The sequence below is a fragment of the Podarcis cretensis genome, assembly GCF_951804945.1.
Source record: "Podarcis cretensis genome assembly, chromosome: 3".
NCBI lineage: Eukaryota > Metazoa > Chordata > Lepidosauria > Squamata > Lacertidae > Podarcis > Podarcis cretensis.
The window spans coordinates 66166173-66183324 of record NC_137172.1 but is presented as its reverse complement, the minus strand read 5'-3'; positions in this window follow the sequence as shown (position 1 = coordinate 66183324).

Genomic DNA, 17152 nt, shown 5'->3' with positions numbered 1-17152 from the left:
GCGGAAGGCAGCGGAGCAGGGGAAAATGCTGTTGCATGAGCATAAATCTGCTTGGATGACTTTGGATATCACTCTCCATGTCCATGTTTTAAAGTTATTGAGGGTTTGGGTTGTTATCACACTCACAGACTCTAAATTGATTTTTCTGAGATTTTAAACAGAACTCCACTGATCACTTATGCATGCCTAGTCAGAATTAATCCCTGTTGAGTTCAGTGAAGTTCCTCCCAGATACATAAGTACAGTGGTACCTCGGGTTAAGTACTTAATTCGTTCCGGAGGTACGTTCTTAACCTGAAACTGTTCTTAACCTGAAGCACCACTTTAGCTAATGGGGCCTCCTGCTGCGCCGCCGGAGAACATTTTCTGTTCTCATTCTGAAGCAAAGTTCTTAACCCGAGGTACTATTTCTGGGTTAGCGGATTCTGTAACCTGAAGTGTATGTAACCTGAAGTGTATGTAACCCGAGGTACTACTGTATAGAATCACAGCCTTGTTAAGACAGGGTATTAAATGATCCATAGGCATATATGTAACTGTAGCTGTTGAAACCCCGGCTCTTAGCATCTTGCAATTGTTAAGTTGCAATTTATGCCATTCCAAAACATGATGCTGTAAATTATTCAGGATCCCCTCCCCCCCCCAAAAAAAAATGGTATGGAAGATCAGATAACACTCAAATATGCATAGCTTAAAATAGACATACCAATTATGATTTTCAACCACAAAGTTCCTGTATTGGAAACATCATGAATCTCCCAGCCACAACCACAGGACAGTAATATAGTGACTCTTTGTGGGATCATTAACCTACAACAACTTCTTAATCTCTCATAACCAGTAATTTTCAAGCACAGCTGACAGGCAGGTTTTGTTTCTTTTGTAGGGGGAGATTAATAATTGCCTGTGTCCAAAAGTGGGCAGCTGCTCTCAGTTTTCGAGGCAATGTTAACAGCGCGCAATCTATTTTAATAAGGGCCAAATCCATGTCTTGCAAGCAACAAACAAGATGTGCTGTTTCCATAGAAACAGAAGGTGGTACTATTAAAAAGGAATACGCCATTCAGTAGTTGCTTCTCTTTAGGGAGCCTCATTTGCAGCCAGTTTCAGACAAACTGTACATGTGGATTCTACCACCTACTGATAAAGATCATTAGATATGCCTGTTTAAGACTTTGCTAACTGAGGCTCATAAAGCACCACCGAGAGAGTGGAATGGTGTGGTGTGGGGAGCAGTGTGGGAATAAGCAACTCCCCTCTTAAGACACATTTGGGCACCTAAGTAAACTGAAAATTAAAAGCAAATCCTGTTCCCAACTCATTTGCTTTCTAGAACAACACCCTCCCACCCAGAGGATTCTTTCTTAGGGTGAATTCACACATGCCTCTTCATCACAGCTGAGTATGTGAACTGACTCATTTGAAACAGATAGGGCTGGAGGCAAAGTGAGGCAACATGACAGTTGTGTTTGGGTTGTTTGATTTGCAGTGTGTCATTCACATTGGCAATGTGCCACCTTATACATCAATGGGTGACCACTTCTAGGAGAAAACTATGAGAAGCCGAGAGATGTTCAGCAGCCATCTAATCCATGATCTCATCCCCTGTTTTTTCCTATAGCCAGCTCTTCTATTGAGAACCTTCACTGATGGAGATCCCACGATTTCTCATGAAATGTATTTCATTGCTTATCATATTCCCAGACATGAAGTGTTTTCTTACACCCACACAATGTTTAATCTTCCTGCGAGCTATTCATTTCCTTGACTCAGCCCCATCCCCTGCCATTACCAGGATTTAATTTGCATCGTGGGAGGACATCCCAAAAGTTAGGCTGCATTTGAGGGCCCAGTCACAGTGCCGCCCGACCCCGGGTCAGTGTCCACATGCAAAATGTGATTAATAATGCAGGCAAACAACAATCTGTAATAAAAATGGCCACAACTATTTTTGATTACACATGTAGGTGGAATTTTGGCTCAGGCATTCCTGCTGGAGGGCTGGAACCGCTGCAGGGTTGTCCCAGGATAGTGGCTTCCCCAAGATGTCAGTCTACTGAGTTGTCTGTCCTCAGGCCACCATAGGAAGCCCTAAGGCCCATCTGCCCCACACTTGGCTTCTGGACAGGGACATCCACTGAGACCGCTTGAATGGGCACTGAGGTATGAAGGCACTGCTGGTTGTTATGCCCCACTGGCTGCCAGGGCATGCATGCAGCCAATGCCTTTTCAGTCAGTGAGACACACCCCACAGAGGAGGCCACTCAATGGCCCATTTTAACTACAGCTGCCCAGACAGCCAAGGGGAATTCCCTCAATGGCCACCTGACCACGTGTATTCTGTTTTCATTTTACTGTCTTGGGGGGGGGGGTGACCGAGCCTGAGGATTCGCAAAAGCTGCCCACCTGGTGGAAGGGGTAAGCGTCCATTCTTACCTGGAGTTAAGCCCCATTGAATTCAGTGGGGCTTACTTCTGAGTAGACATGCATAAGATTGTACTGTAACAGAATTTATGGATGACAATAGGTCCTACTGTTAAGCTTTCTCCCTAAATACATCTATTAGCAAGTAAGCCCCATTGGATATAGTGGAACTTACCCCTGAGTAAGCAGGGGCTCATTGTGTGTTATTTATGGCTTATCTATCAGTTTGCCCAAACATTAGGACTGGTAGTTTATATTTTAAAATGTGTGTCAGTTCTTCATATTTGTTACCCAACAAAATATATGCCTAAGGAAAACTGGGTCATAGCTATGAATTTTCTACAAGCTTGAGCTGAACTGTGCATCATTCCTAGTGTTATTTTTATATTTATATGAAGCCATATGGCAAACCCACTTTAATTTCTATTTTGGTTGCTCTGGAGACTCATATTGCTGGCAGAGACTCCATTACACAGCCACTATTAATAGTGGTTAGCACCTTTAAATTGAACCCTAATCAAATTACTTAGTGATCAATAATGCTCCTGCCAACTCCAGCTCCTGTATAACACACACACACACACCAGTTCCTACAGTTGCTTTGGTAGAAGCAGAAACCTCTCAACTGCTTTGTGAACTTCCACTAAGCTGAAGTCCAGTCCCCAGAACATCTAGACTAGGGACTGGGAACCTGTGTTGCTCTCCATAAGTTGCTGGACTCTAACTCCCATCAGCCCCAGCTGATATGGCCAATGGCCTTTGATCACAGTTGCAGTCTAACCACATCTGAAGGGCCACAGGATTCTCACCCTTGATCAAGACCATAGTCAAAAGGGTTCAGTGGTGAAAACAGCTCTTGTATGACTCTGCAAGGCAGAGCTCTTCCAAACTGTGTGTCGCGACATGTTAGTATGTCAGCTGCAGTGTGTAGGCATGTTTAACCTCCGGTTTGCTTGTAAAACTGAATTACTGTGTCACGAAATGATGCATGTATAAAACTGTATCACCAACATGAAAAGTCTGGAAAGTTCTACTGCAAGGTGTTCATGAAACCTGATCAAAGTTCAGGGGTGGCCAACTCAGACATCAGTGTGACTACAGAAACATGCATTTAAGTGGTACCTTGGTTGTCAAATGGCTTGGCTCCTGAACAAATCGGCTAACAAACGCCATAAACCCGGAAGTGAGTATTCCATTTGTGAACAATTTTTGGAAGCCGAACATCCAATGCGGCTTCCGGTTTAGTGCAGGAAGCGCCAATCGGAAGCTGCACCCTGGTTTTTGAACAGTTCCAGGAGTTGAATGGACTCCTGGAACGAATTAAATTCTGTATTATGACGTTAAGTGTCATAATGTCCTCCAAAGAACCCCGGAAACTGTATTTTGCTAAGGATGTTGGGAAGTGTAGCCCTGTTTGGGGTCTCCTAACAACTCTCAGCATCTTTAACAAACTACCACCAATGTGCCCACCAAAGCTGGCTCTTGGGGGATTAGGAGAACCCCCAGAACAAGCATGCAGGTTGAGGAGAGTGTTATGAGAGCTTGCAGCTTGGGGGAATTAGACTGAAACAATCATTTACAGTTTCTGCAGTTTCAAAGACTTTATTCATGCAGGAACAGATTTATTTTGGCAGGAACTATTTACAGGATCAATAGAGATGATAAGAGTGAAATAGCAGACTCTTGTCTCAACAAGTTGGGAGAGAACAACAAAATGGCTTACCTTTTGGGGGCAGAATTAACTTACACAGAGGCTACAAACAAGGGATGGCTAGATTGCTAAACAAACAGTGCCCTTGTGTGATTTAATGTAACACATGAAATAACCACAAGCTCAAGAGAAGGAAATGTACCGGTATTTGATTTTCTTCAACAGAGAGGGGGAGATCATTCTGTCTGGCAAGCTGAAGTGCCTGCCCTGTTGGAATTATCACCTTAGCATGGTGTCAGATTCCTCTCTAACCACAAACATTACAGTGCCAATAATACAATATCAAATATAATTTACCAAGAACACCAACCTACCAAGAAGACAGAAAGCTGTAACTGGAATTAGTCAAACTTAATAGGTGACCCTTTGGGAGGAAGGTTGGGTTACAAATCTAAGCCAGGGGTTCCCAAAATGTGAGCTTAATTCAGATGGTCAGCAACATGTCTTTGGATTTGTGGTTGAAGATGATAGATGGCGCATTTATAGCATTAAATAGTCACATGCATTTTAATTGCACTTTTATTGCTTCTTTTATTGTATATTAGGAAGCAATTAAAAATACAATAAAAAATCATACTGGGTGGTATTCACTGTAACTCCAATTCAGAGTAGACCCATTGAAAGTGATAAATATTCATTTCAGTGGGTCTGCTTTGAATCAAACTTAGTCAAAATTCTATAATCAACAATCCAAATAATATTCTAAAAACCAACAGCTACCTTAATAAAATCCTATCAATGAGAAGTCAACTGGAATAGGTGGGTCTTCAGAGCCATAAAAGAAACAAAAAAGATGTCTTATTATCTCAGCCATTTTGAAAGCTGTCTGTGCTCATTAATAAGCAAGTTTTGCATCTACCATTTTAGGGCCAGGACATAACATAATTATAGTTCTTTTGACTGTGTTCTTGCAGGCTGCACATATTGGCAGAGTCCTACTGGCACACTGGTTTTGTTGGACTGGTTTCTATTTTCCTATGAAGCTTCAGAAATGTTTTCCGGGTGTGATGAAATATTTTGAACGCAAAGCATCTGCTGCCTGTGAACTTTTTTTTAAAGAAGGACTTCTAAGTCAATACACTTTTTAAACACAACTTTTAAAATTTGTGTTGTAAACCCTCTGTGACTTTAATAATTTCCTACTAACCTTGGAGAAAACACAGACTGCCAGCAGCTTTCTTGTGGCACAGGGCTCTTCCTAGTAGATTTATAAATGTTGCAGTAGTCAGCTAATGATGTGACCAATCATGGTAGTTTTTCATTTCTCTTTAAAAGTCCTTTATGAAACCCAGGCTTTTCTTCTATAGCAGCCAAAAAACATTCTTCTCCAAACTGTGTTGTGCCATTTAACACCTTGCCAGAATGGATGAGTCACAAGCATCAAATTGCAGCCAAATCCTAACCCTCACATTTTCCTGTTCACATCAGACATGAGTATATACTTTAAATGTGTACATTGTTAGATGGTTATTAATGCTGCTATAGGATCTTTATAGTGTTGACTACAATCATGTATGAATGCCCGCCTTGGACAGAGCACTCTGGATATCATTTGAACTTGCACCAGTGACTGAATATATTATTGAGATAACCAAATCTGCTGCTCCACAATTCACCAGCCTAGGAGATGAGTGATCAGGCAGTCAGCAAGTGACTCAGCTTCATTTATCCACACCTGAAGAGCTGGCTCACCTTTCTCCTGCACAACAAAATAGGTGCTGACTAAAAAGCTGGCAAGGGTGGGTGAGCACCTGTTGACAGAGTACATGACACAGGTCACATTCAACCTACCTGTTGCTGTTGTATTAGCTATTCTTTGGCATATAATTGCAGGCACATATGACATGGTATGCTTTCCTTGCACGTGATTTTTAATATGCAAGTCCTATATAACTCTTATGCCTGAATATGGAATGTAAACACAAATAAACGGCCTCGGCCCAGTATACCTGAAGGAGCTTCTCCACCCCCAGTGTTCAGCCACTGAAGTCCAGAGCCAAGGGCCTTCTGGCGGTTCCCTCACTGTGAGGAGTGAGGTTGCAGGGAACCAGGCAGAGGGCCTTCTCAGTAGTGGCCCTGTGAACACCCTCCCATCAGATGTCAAGGAAATAAACAACTATTTGACTTTCAGAAGACATCTGAAGGCAACCCTGTATAGAGAAATGTTTAATGTCTAATGTTTTACGATTTTTTAATGTGTTGTAAGCCGCCCAGAAACCCAGCCAGATGGGCGGTGTATAAATAAGAAGGAGAAGAAGAAGAAGAAGAAGAAGAAGAAGAAGAAGAAGAAGAAGAAGACGACACTGGGAGAGGAGTGAATTTCAGACCCATCCCATCACACAACCCCTTCATCTGCTTGCACCTGGAACAGAGCCTTGTTGCTCAGAGAATTCTAAGTCTGCTCAGTCAAACATAGGTAGTTTCTGGCAAGAGATGACCATGGGCCATACTTTCTTATACCACCTACCCAATGCAAATTTTGATTTTTTAAAATAACCAAATAAACATGAAAATTATATTTGAATATGTGTAATCCATGATGTTATAATTATTTTAAGCTAGACTCCACTGGCAGCAATCAATCTTTGTGGGGCACCCACCCCAGAACTTGTGCCTGTGTTGGGACACCACCGGCACCTCATAAGTTACCACTTATAATATAATTTTTGCAAGTGTCTCTTACCCAACAGATTATCCTGAGGGGATGTAGCCCTTAAGAGAGAGAGAAATCCCCAACCTTGGTTTACTGAGAATTTCTCGGTGTACACCAATTGTAATCTGAGCCAAATCTGCCCTCTAAAGGGTCAGTCCTTCTTCACAGCAAATTGTGCCTTTCCATCATCAGTTTGCAACAGAAAATCACCATTCTTTTTCTGTTTCAGTCTCTGAAGACAAATAGTGTAGGTAGAATGTGTAATTCCATTCAAATGTCATTGCTGCTATTCTCATCCTCAACATTAAGCTATGCACCTCAGTTTCCCAGTACAGTGTACGCTTGGGTTGCGAACGTGATCCGTGTGGGATGCACATTTGCAACCCGCAGCATCCACAACCCGCAGTGGCGTGTCTGCACACATGCGGGTCATGATTTAGCGGTTCTGTGCATGATCGACCGCCGAAACCTGGAATTAACTTGTTCCAGTACTTCCGGGTTTCTGCGGTCCATAACGCCAAAAAAACGCAACCTGAAGCTTCTGTAACCCGAGGTATGACTGTAATGCCAATGGACTTCAGCACAGTGCTACATTGTATGTAATTGTAATTGTGTAGTGGTACCTCGGTTTAAGAACAGCCCTGTTTATGAACTCTTCGGTAGACAAACTCTGCAAAACCAGAAGTAGTGTTCCAGTTAGTGAACTTTATCTCGGTCTAAGAACGGAATCCGAGTGGTGGAAGGGCACCGGCGGCGGGAGGCCTCATTAGGGAAAGTGCACTTCAGTTTAAGAACAGCTTTGGTTTAAGAACGGACTTCTGGAACGGATTAAGTTCATAAACCACTGTATTGGTGGATGCAACTGATATAAGAAAGCACAATTTTCTGATAGGTCAATTTCTTCTCAAGGCAATCAATTTTATGAGTTTTCTTCTTACTTGTTTAGTTGTTTGTTTTCAGAAAACCTTTCAGCACCCATTTCTTGAATTTCTGCACTGCATCGCTGGATTAATCTCTCACACAAAGTCACCCAATATTAACAGTGACATGACGTGCTAGAAAGAGAATCGTGTTGACCTTTTCAAAGCATTAATCAGCTCTGCTTTGGAACAATGGATGTTGAAAGATGCTGTTTTAAAAATGTGACTTCTGGAAGAGCTTTTGAACAGAAAGGAAATTGTACAAGATAATTTAACTGGTCAATAAACCTAGCGATGCGCTTGCTTTGCTCTTGAGGGATATCTATCTAAATGCTTTTGGAGTGGAAATGGTGTCAGGGGACACTTTTGTAGCTGTCTAAGTGAAAAAGTGCCCTGCGATGCTTCATGCTTTATTCATCAGCCAAGACTTAACACCTCAGGATTCTATAAATTAAATATTAATTGTTTTTATAGGATCCCTAAAAACATGGTGTATTCATTAAGTCAGCTTGCATGTATCTAGTCTCCAAGGGGGAAACAATCTATCCCAATTCAGCATACTTTTTGGCCAGTTTAATCAGGACAATCACTTTAGAATGGTAAGGCTAAAACCAATTAATGACAGAGATGGAGTCGTGGGGAAAACACAGATACTCTAGTTAGTATAACAGGAGAAAACTTTTACAATTGGGGCTTAAGGTGGCTGTGTGCACTTTGTTTTGGAGGTCAGTGCTATAGTTAAAGGGCTGTCTGGTCCATGTCCTGTTTAAAGACATTGGGTGGCATCCAGTCTTAGTCATACTTAATTTCAATGGGCCCACTCTAACATTTTATTGGGTTTATTCTTGGCTTGACTAAGACTGGATCAAGCCCAAGGAACCATAAGGGAGAGCACGGGCCTTGAACTTGTTAATCAACAGTCACCTGGACAAGAGACTGGGTGACCTTGTCTCAATCTTCACCACTATGGTTATATTTCTTGTATTTCTATTTGAATTTTAGTAATCATTTCTAAATGCTCATCTAGGCATATAAATTAGCATATGCAAACTTTATGCAAAATTTGCCCTATTTTGGTGGTATGTACCATCCTGTTGGTACGGCATGTGTTGAAAATAAAAATCCAGGAACACTTAAGTACAGCTTTGGATTTTATGGAGAACTATGACATAGTTCTGAATGGACAAGCTTTATTAACTTCTGTTCTGTTTTCAAGCCCTGTTGAAAATATTAATATCATCAATCCATCAGTAAAAGCCCAAAGAGATATGGAAAAATAACTTCTATCTAGATGAACTTCCAGGCATAAATCTGATGCTAAAGAGAGAGACACAGCAGTGTCTTGTGAGGTGTTTATGTGTCTGTCTCTTTGGCTCTGTGTGTGGTCAGAGAATTGTGAAGAGATAGTCATCTCTATCCCTTACAAACCAGTTTGTAAGAGCGAGAATCTCCCACCTACAGTATGTGCTCTAAAAAGCTATTTTTCTCTCTCTTGACTAGTGTCAGGGAATACAAACTGTGGTAGTTTCATGCGGGTCCACTATGGAAGTGTACACTGAGCTCTAGTTCCAGAAATCTCTTCCAAGATGGAAAGGTCACTCTGCATTTCTTTGAAATCTGGGGGGGGCAGGGGGGGGGACCATACACCAATACAAGACTGCTCAGGGCCAAACTAGAAAAATTGCATTGGCTCTGAAAGAATCTGTGTGAATGAGGGCAGAATCATGCTCACTGTAACATGCAACTGCTCTGTATTCTTCTGTCTGGAGTTTGGATTATAGCTCATCCAATTTCATTTTGAAAGGGCACTATGTTCTTTCCCTCTCACAAAAAAATTAATACTAGATAAGCCTGCTCATATTGAAAAACTGGTAATGCTTAAAAATAATAAAACAGAAGAAGAAAATGTTAAGTTCAAGTCTCAGGGCAGGAGTAGGTATTTGAAACTTGTGGCTGTGGTTGACTAATGTACTCAGCATTTGCCAGCGGGGATGCTGAAAAAGAAGGGCAGTAGCTCAGTGGTAGAGCAGCAATTGCTTATCATCATCATCATTATCTCCCACTTGGACTACTGCAATGCGCTCTACGTGGGGCTACCTTTGAAGGTGACTCGGAAACTACAACTAATCCAGAATGCGGCAGCTAGACTGGTGACTGGGGGCGGCCGCCGAGACCATATAACACCGGTCTTGAAAGACCTACATTGGCTCCCAGTACGTTTCCGAGCACAATTCAAAGTGTTGGTGCTGACCTTTAAAGCCCTAAACGGCCTCGGTCCAGTATACCTGAAGGAGCATCTCCACCCCCATCATTCTGCCCGGACGCTGAGGTCCAGCGCCAAGGGCCTTCTGGCGGTTCCCTCATTGTGAGAAGCAAAGCTACAGGGAACCAGGCAGAGGGCCTTCTCGGTAGTGGCGCCCGCCCTGTGGAACGCCCTTCCAGCAGATGTCAAAGCGATAAACAACTACCTGACATTCAGAAGACATCTTAAGGAAGCCCTGTTCAGGGAAGTTTTTAACGTGTGATATTTTACTGTATTTTTTGTTTCTATGGAAGCTGCCCAGAGTGGCTGGGGAGGCCCAGCCAGATGGGCGGGGTATAAATAATAAATTATTATTATCATTATCATTATCATTACTATTACCCCTCCCATCTGACTGGGTGGCTTCCAACAGATATAAAAACATAATAAAACATCTATCATTAAATGCTTCCCTGTACAGGGAAAATGCTGCCTTCTGATGTCTTCTAAAAGTTGTCATTCTTTATCTTGTTGACATCTGATGGCAGGGTGTTCCACAGGATGGGTGCCACTACTGAGAAGGCCCTCTGCCTGTTTCTCTGTAACTCACTTCTAGCAGTGAGAGAACAACCAGAAGGTCCTCAGAGGTGGACCTCAGTGTCTGGGCTGAACAATGGGGGTGGAGACACTCCTTCAAGTATACAGGGCCGAGGCATGCAGAAGATTCCCAGTTCAGGTATGGCTGGGAAAGACTGCACTGACTCCACTGAGCAAGATGGATAAATAAGATTTTGTAATATCATTTTGTAAGTTCAAGCTCTTTGTGTTTGTCTCTGTGGCAAGCCAGCAAGCGACTGGACAAAGTAATGTGGGTGAACAAAGAGAGAATCAAGACAAGAGTGGAAATGCTGGTTCAAAATGTCATGATCAATCACACTGACCAAAACATTACTCAAGAAATAGAGCTGGCCATTGTCAATCCCAGGACACCTTTCAAATATTCTGAAGAAAGAGTGTGTTCTACATAAATGAGAGTGCCAATCAATAGAAAAGCAAACAGAGACACTTCTTGAAAGGCAGGGGTTGAATGTGCAAAGAGAGAACATACATTTCAAACAGGGTAGAATTAGATGGAGGGCAAGATCTGACCTTTGGTAAAGGTTTTTCTGCTGTATGTTGGGAAGTAAATTAAATTTCCTTTGCTCTCCTTTATAACAGAACAAGATGGTCCAGCAGCAAAGATGCACAAATATTTATTGCCATTGGTAGACCTTTCCAGTGGCAATTTGCTTTGTTTACCAAAAATTAGAAGAGCATGAGAAAACAGCTTATCGGACTAGCCTTCGTACTTGCAAAGGTTACTGATTCTGGGGGGAGATGAAAATAAAACCAGAATTCATGCAGAAAGAAAGACAATTGTTTATCTTAAAAATGTTTGTGGAGAAAATATATTTATGCTTGTTGAACCTAGAACACATCTGTAAAATGAAAGGTGTGGATTGATATTTGGGGGGAAGTTGATATAAGGCCAGAGTATTCTGTGCCATGTCATTGTTGCAATAATAGTGTGTTACTGGTGAATACATACTGGATCATGCCCACATCATTCCACCTTATTAGTTGTTCTGGGATGCTTCCTCAGTGTTTCCACATTACTGCCATCTGGAGAGCTACTATTGCACTATAGCACAACAAAAGCAGGACAAAAATAATCTGGAACAAAATAAAAGTTACTGGGGTGGCAGAGTTTAACTGGAGATCCCAGTGCCAGCCATAGACTCAAAGAGTGGGAGGATGCGCTCCTGTTCTGGAAGAGCTTTCCAGCAACTGAAAGGACCACAAGATCTCTGCTTTTTATGCTATCCTTGTATTCTAGTCCAGCAAAGAAACCCTGTTAAAATATCAACTTGGAATTTCTTTTATTGCCTACATGAATAATAATAATAATAATAATAATTAATAATAATAATAATAATAATAATAATAATAAAACCCCTTGTCAAGAAAAATGCTGCTGTGGTTTACCATCCCTTACTATACTGAATGTATTTTGGGAGGGTGTTTTTAAGTTGTAGGAATACAGTCATGTATCCCAATGTTTTGATTTTCTTGCAGCCACTGCCTTCCTTTGAGCCAGCTTAGAAGAACACAGTCCTGTATTACATCTTCCCCACTGTCTTTACATTATGCAGGTTATGGGGGGGGGCCTCGGGCTGTTGTTGAACTATAACTCCCATCATTCCTAGCCATTGGCCATGCATGCTGGAGCTTATGGGAGTTGTAGCTCAGCAAAATTGGGCAGGCCGACTGTTTCCCCACACCTGCATTAAATTATGCTACCTGTCTGCTTCTTGTTCTTGTTATGCGCAAATACATTAGGGATAGTGTTTGTTTATAACCACAGGCAACTTGTTTACTAGCCCAGATGCAGCCTTAAAAAGAAATTAAGATGATCTGGAGAAAGATACAGGAGAGGAGGAGCGGTGGGGAATCATCAGACTGAATCAGATCCTTCATTACAGGCTTCTCTAAAATAGTTTTGAAACATACTGCTGTGCTAATCTTCTCCCTACAATCATATTTAAATTGCTTTTGATGTGACCATAAAACATAATCAAAAGATTCCCTTTTCCTGTTCTTTTGACAAGCGCAGTAAAAAAATACAGCCTAGAAGCACATGACATACCATTAGCAAACAAGAAGTTATAAAAGCAATCAGCAATGTAGTCCTACAAAAGTCTACTCAGAAGTAAGTCCCACTGAGCTCAATGGGGCTTACATCCCATTGCAGGGTAAATGAATCCTCTTTATAAATGAAAAGCCTGATTCTGCATTGTCCAATAGACAATATCCTATGTTAGTCATATCAGAGGAGACACACCAAAATCAATGGACCTAAATGACAAGCTACAAAATAGTGAGCAAGCTTTTCAGTCCACCAGAATGCTTCATCAGGAAGGATGTTAACCAAAGCAAGGGTTTTAAGACAGAAAAAAACCCAAGGAATTCTAGGCCCTGTGGTTTACCTTTCACAGATTTACAATTCCCAGTAACCCTTAACAAACTGCAGTGTCCATAATTATTATTTTTTGGAAATGGGCTTTAAAGCTATTGTGTGTTCAGTCTGCTCACGCAATGTTGGACACAAGCCTATGTCAACAAACCCAAAGAGAATCCTTGGAATTGTAGTTTTCTCCTCACAGAGATACAGTTCCCATGATTCGTGTGTGTGTGCGCGCTTTAAATGTATGGTGTGTACAGAGCCACTGTTGCATGGCATTCACAGCAGTCTGAAACAAGTCCAGCTGATCTGGATTACAGCTTAGTATTGTGACTGCAATGAAGCTGCTCAGACAGCACTACCCAGTCTGCCACTTTATTAATTTCTATCAGTTGAACTGGTTCATTTGGATTGTTTCCAGGTCAGCTGGAGAACTGAAAACAACCAACAAGATTATCTGTGGTTTGCAGGGATGAAAAGATGGATGAGCTGCCGTTTAAAAGATCCCCACACTGTAGAGTCATCATCTGCTGCAGGGAGCATATGGAAGTGTTTCTAAAAAGACTGTTGTGCGTTCCACATGTGTTAATAGCAACTTCAGGGGGCAATTTCCATGGGCACTCCAGCAGTATAAAGCCCCTATCCTGTGTTTCTGAGTCCTGATCCTGATCTTATTGGTGCTGCTGCTTTTTATGAAGCAGAATCCTTGACTCATTAAATTGGTTTGTGCATTTAAAATCACATCTAGTCTCAGCCCCACAACTACTTCTTGTGACTGCAACATTCTCATTTGTAACTATGTAAAGGTAGAGAGATACTGTTCTGCCAAAGATCTATGAGCTACGTGGCTGAAAAGGAATTGGGTCTCATGGCCTAGCACCATCACTTGTATCTGTTGCTCAAAGCTGGATCCCAATTGGAAATAATATCTTAGATTATCCAATAACTCAGTAAATGTACAGGGGCTGGCACCTGATAAGAGAGTTCACTCCATCAAACTAACTAAAAGGAAGACAGAGAAAGTGGAAGGCCAAGGTAGGGCACATGAGACAGTCTGTGTACACATTACTATTTGCTCTGACTCCAGTACACTCCCACTGCTGCAGTTTGCAGATGACTAAACATGGTATTGGTCACAATCCATATGTATCTTGTAGTTTATTGAGAAATACTGTGATCTGATGCCTTCCCCTCAAACCAGCTTCCAATCAATTTGAAAAGCAACCCATGAGGAAGCAGAAGTGCGTACATTTCAAATATATATTGTTTTGTGCAACGCCCTGATAGGTTATGAACCATCCTGAGATCTGTGGATTAGGGATGGTATACTACTACTACTACTAATAGAAGGCTCTACTGAACAGGAGTTTGGAGGGTTGTAGGTGCAGGAAAACAACTCAGGTAATTGGGTAGTGGCATGCACAGCAATGTAAAACACTACAGTACTTGAAATGTACAGTGCTGGGGGATCAACCTTGCTGATATCAATGATGATCTGGTTTATGTGGCAGTGTAAAACTGTGTGTTTGTGTGTGTGTGTGTGTGTGTGTGTGTGTGTGTGTGTAGGTAGAGAGAGAGAGAGAGAGAGAGAGAGAGAGAGAATATATCTGTGGTACTAAAGGAACAAAAACATTATTAAGGCCCTTTTGGTTGAGCTTTAAAAACCAGTTATTTCAAACCTCTGAGGTTTTCTAGATCTCAGCGGGCTAATCATGCTTAGTTTCTTGCAGGATGCAGGCTCCCCTAGGATCAGGAAATGTGTTTCAGTTTGTTGGAGTTTGTAAAATAGAAATTGTGTAAATTTCTGATTTGAGTCCCCTGTGGGTTTCAGGGAATAGCAGGCTCTGATATCCCTAGTCTGCACTTACACATCAAATACCTGTGAATTAGAAGTCAGGTGCAGTGATGGTGCAGCTAATTCACCAATGGTCAGGGGTGAGACTTTGGACAGCCATCCCTATTAATTCTGTTGCAAAGAGCAAGAAAATGGCTTGCCAGTTCTATTGCATCTCAGTACCTTTGCACTTATTGGCCAGGACACTGAAAGGTAGGAACATAGGAAGCTGCTTTATACTGAGTCAGATCACTGTTCCATGTAGGTTAGTATTGTGGGGAATCTTTGGTCCTGTGGATGTTGCCATATGACAACTTCCATGAGCTCCAGCAAACAAGGCCAATTACCAGGGGTGATGTAGTCCAGTAACATCCAGAGGGCCAAATATTTCCCACATCTAGTCTACAGTGACTGGTAGCAGATCTCCAGACTGGAGGCATTCCCAGTCCTAGCGGGAGATGATGGGGACGACACTGGGCACCTTTGCAAGACAAAAATATGCTCTGTGGCTTAGCTCTGCCACTGTCACCCTGAGCTAGCCACCCTAGCCTCCCTTGTAGTGACAGCCCTGGGTAGATCTTTTGATCACAGCTGCTGTCCTGCATACAGTGGTACCTCAGGTTACAGATGCTTCAGGTTACAGACTCCGCTAACCCAGAAATAGTACCTCGGGTTAAGAACTTTGCTTCAGGATGAGAACAGAAATTGTGCTCCGGCGGCACGGCAGCAGCGGGAGGCCCCATTAGCTAAAGTAGTGCTTCAGGTTAAGAACAGTTTCAGGTTAAGAACGGACCTTCGGAATGAATTAAGTACTTAACCCGAGGTACCACTGTACCCAAAAACAAGGGAGTTCTAAAGCATACAACATGCCAACCGTTTCTACAGTATTATATGCTTAGCAGCTGCAGGTCATTCAAGAATAAAAACAAGTAAGTCACTATGTATATTAGAGGAGAATATCTTTTTTAAAAAAGGTTTTGATTTCCCATTTCATCTGACAGTGGAAATGTGTTCACCGATGCAAGATATTTCTGTTAAGTCTTTCCAAAACACCCTCCCCCTTCTATAAGGACTTAGGTGTCACCCAACTTAATTATTCCCTCCAAGCTCGGTTTCCATTGTAGGGCAAAGGGATAAAATGCATTTACTGATCACATCCCCAGTCATAGCAATTTAACACTTTCAACTTTTCAAGGTAGGATTATGATGAAAGATACAAATTAACTGCAAACAGTTCTATTGCAATATGTGTTTATACTTTCAATATTTCTCCCCCCCCCCTTGAAGATCCCAGAAAAGCATTATGTTTTCCATGAATCTAGAGGTGGGGAGGCTTAAAAAGCACTGTCACCATTCCAGATCACTGTGATTCACCACAGAAGCTCAGCTCCCTGCAGCCCAATCTATTTTTCCACATGGGTAAAGATGACCAAGGAAACCCAAATCCTGTACAAAAAGAAGTTGGCCTGGGAAGTTAGGCACACTTGCATGTCCTTTTGTATTTTGCTATTTTTATTCCTTTGGACCAACCTTGGGCACATAGCCTGTGAGACCAAGACTGACTTTACCTTTAGTTCAAGGGTGGCTAACCTTTTTTGGGCCAAAGGGCTTATATGTCACTGGTGGATGTGGCCAAAAGTGGTATGGATGTGTACACACAGATACACAGCTCTTTCCTTAATTGATCCATGCAGAGCAGCTGAGGAAGGAGATTATTGCCCCCTCTCCACTCATCCATGGTTAATATGATTATCAGGGGTCCCTCCCCCATTTCACTTGCATCCCACCCCTAAAACTCTCACTACCTCCTTCCCTCCCTCCTTCTTGCTATATACATATAGCCATTCCACCCAAATCAGTGGAGTCTTGGGGGGCAGATCAGGCCCCATAACTGGTGGTTGGCCCCACCTTTTTAGTCAATAGGTAAAATAAATCTATCACCCAATGCTTTTAAAATATTTCTGGCTATTTATTCTTTGAATCTAAGAGTTGGTCTCGGACCTTGTTTAATGTCTCTCCCCCCCCCCAAAAAAAAATAATTTATGCCCCTGTTTGTTTGGAGAGAGGGAGAAAAATCCATATATGGCAGATTAACCACCACTGCTGTGTTTACTTTGGAAAGACATTTAGGAGTTGCAGATCTCATTAGCATTTTCATTTGTTGTGGATCTGATCTGATCTTATTATCTCTGTCTCATATAATACTTGCAGCTTTTCCTTTAGAGAAAACTGCGGGGGTGTTAACCGAGTTTTGCCTTTTTAATACTTCTAAGGCATAATTGCCACAAGCTTTTCAGAGATCTGTGTGTCTGACTATTTAAAAAACACCAACACTAATATTCTGTTCATATTGGCCCTCATGTGTGA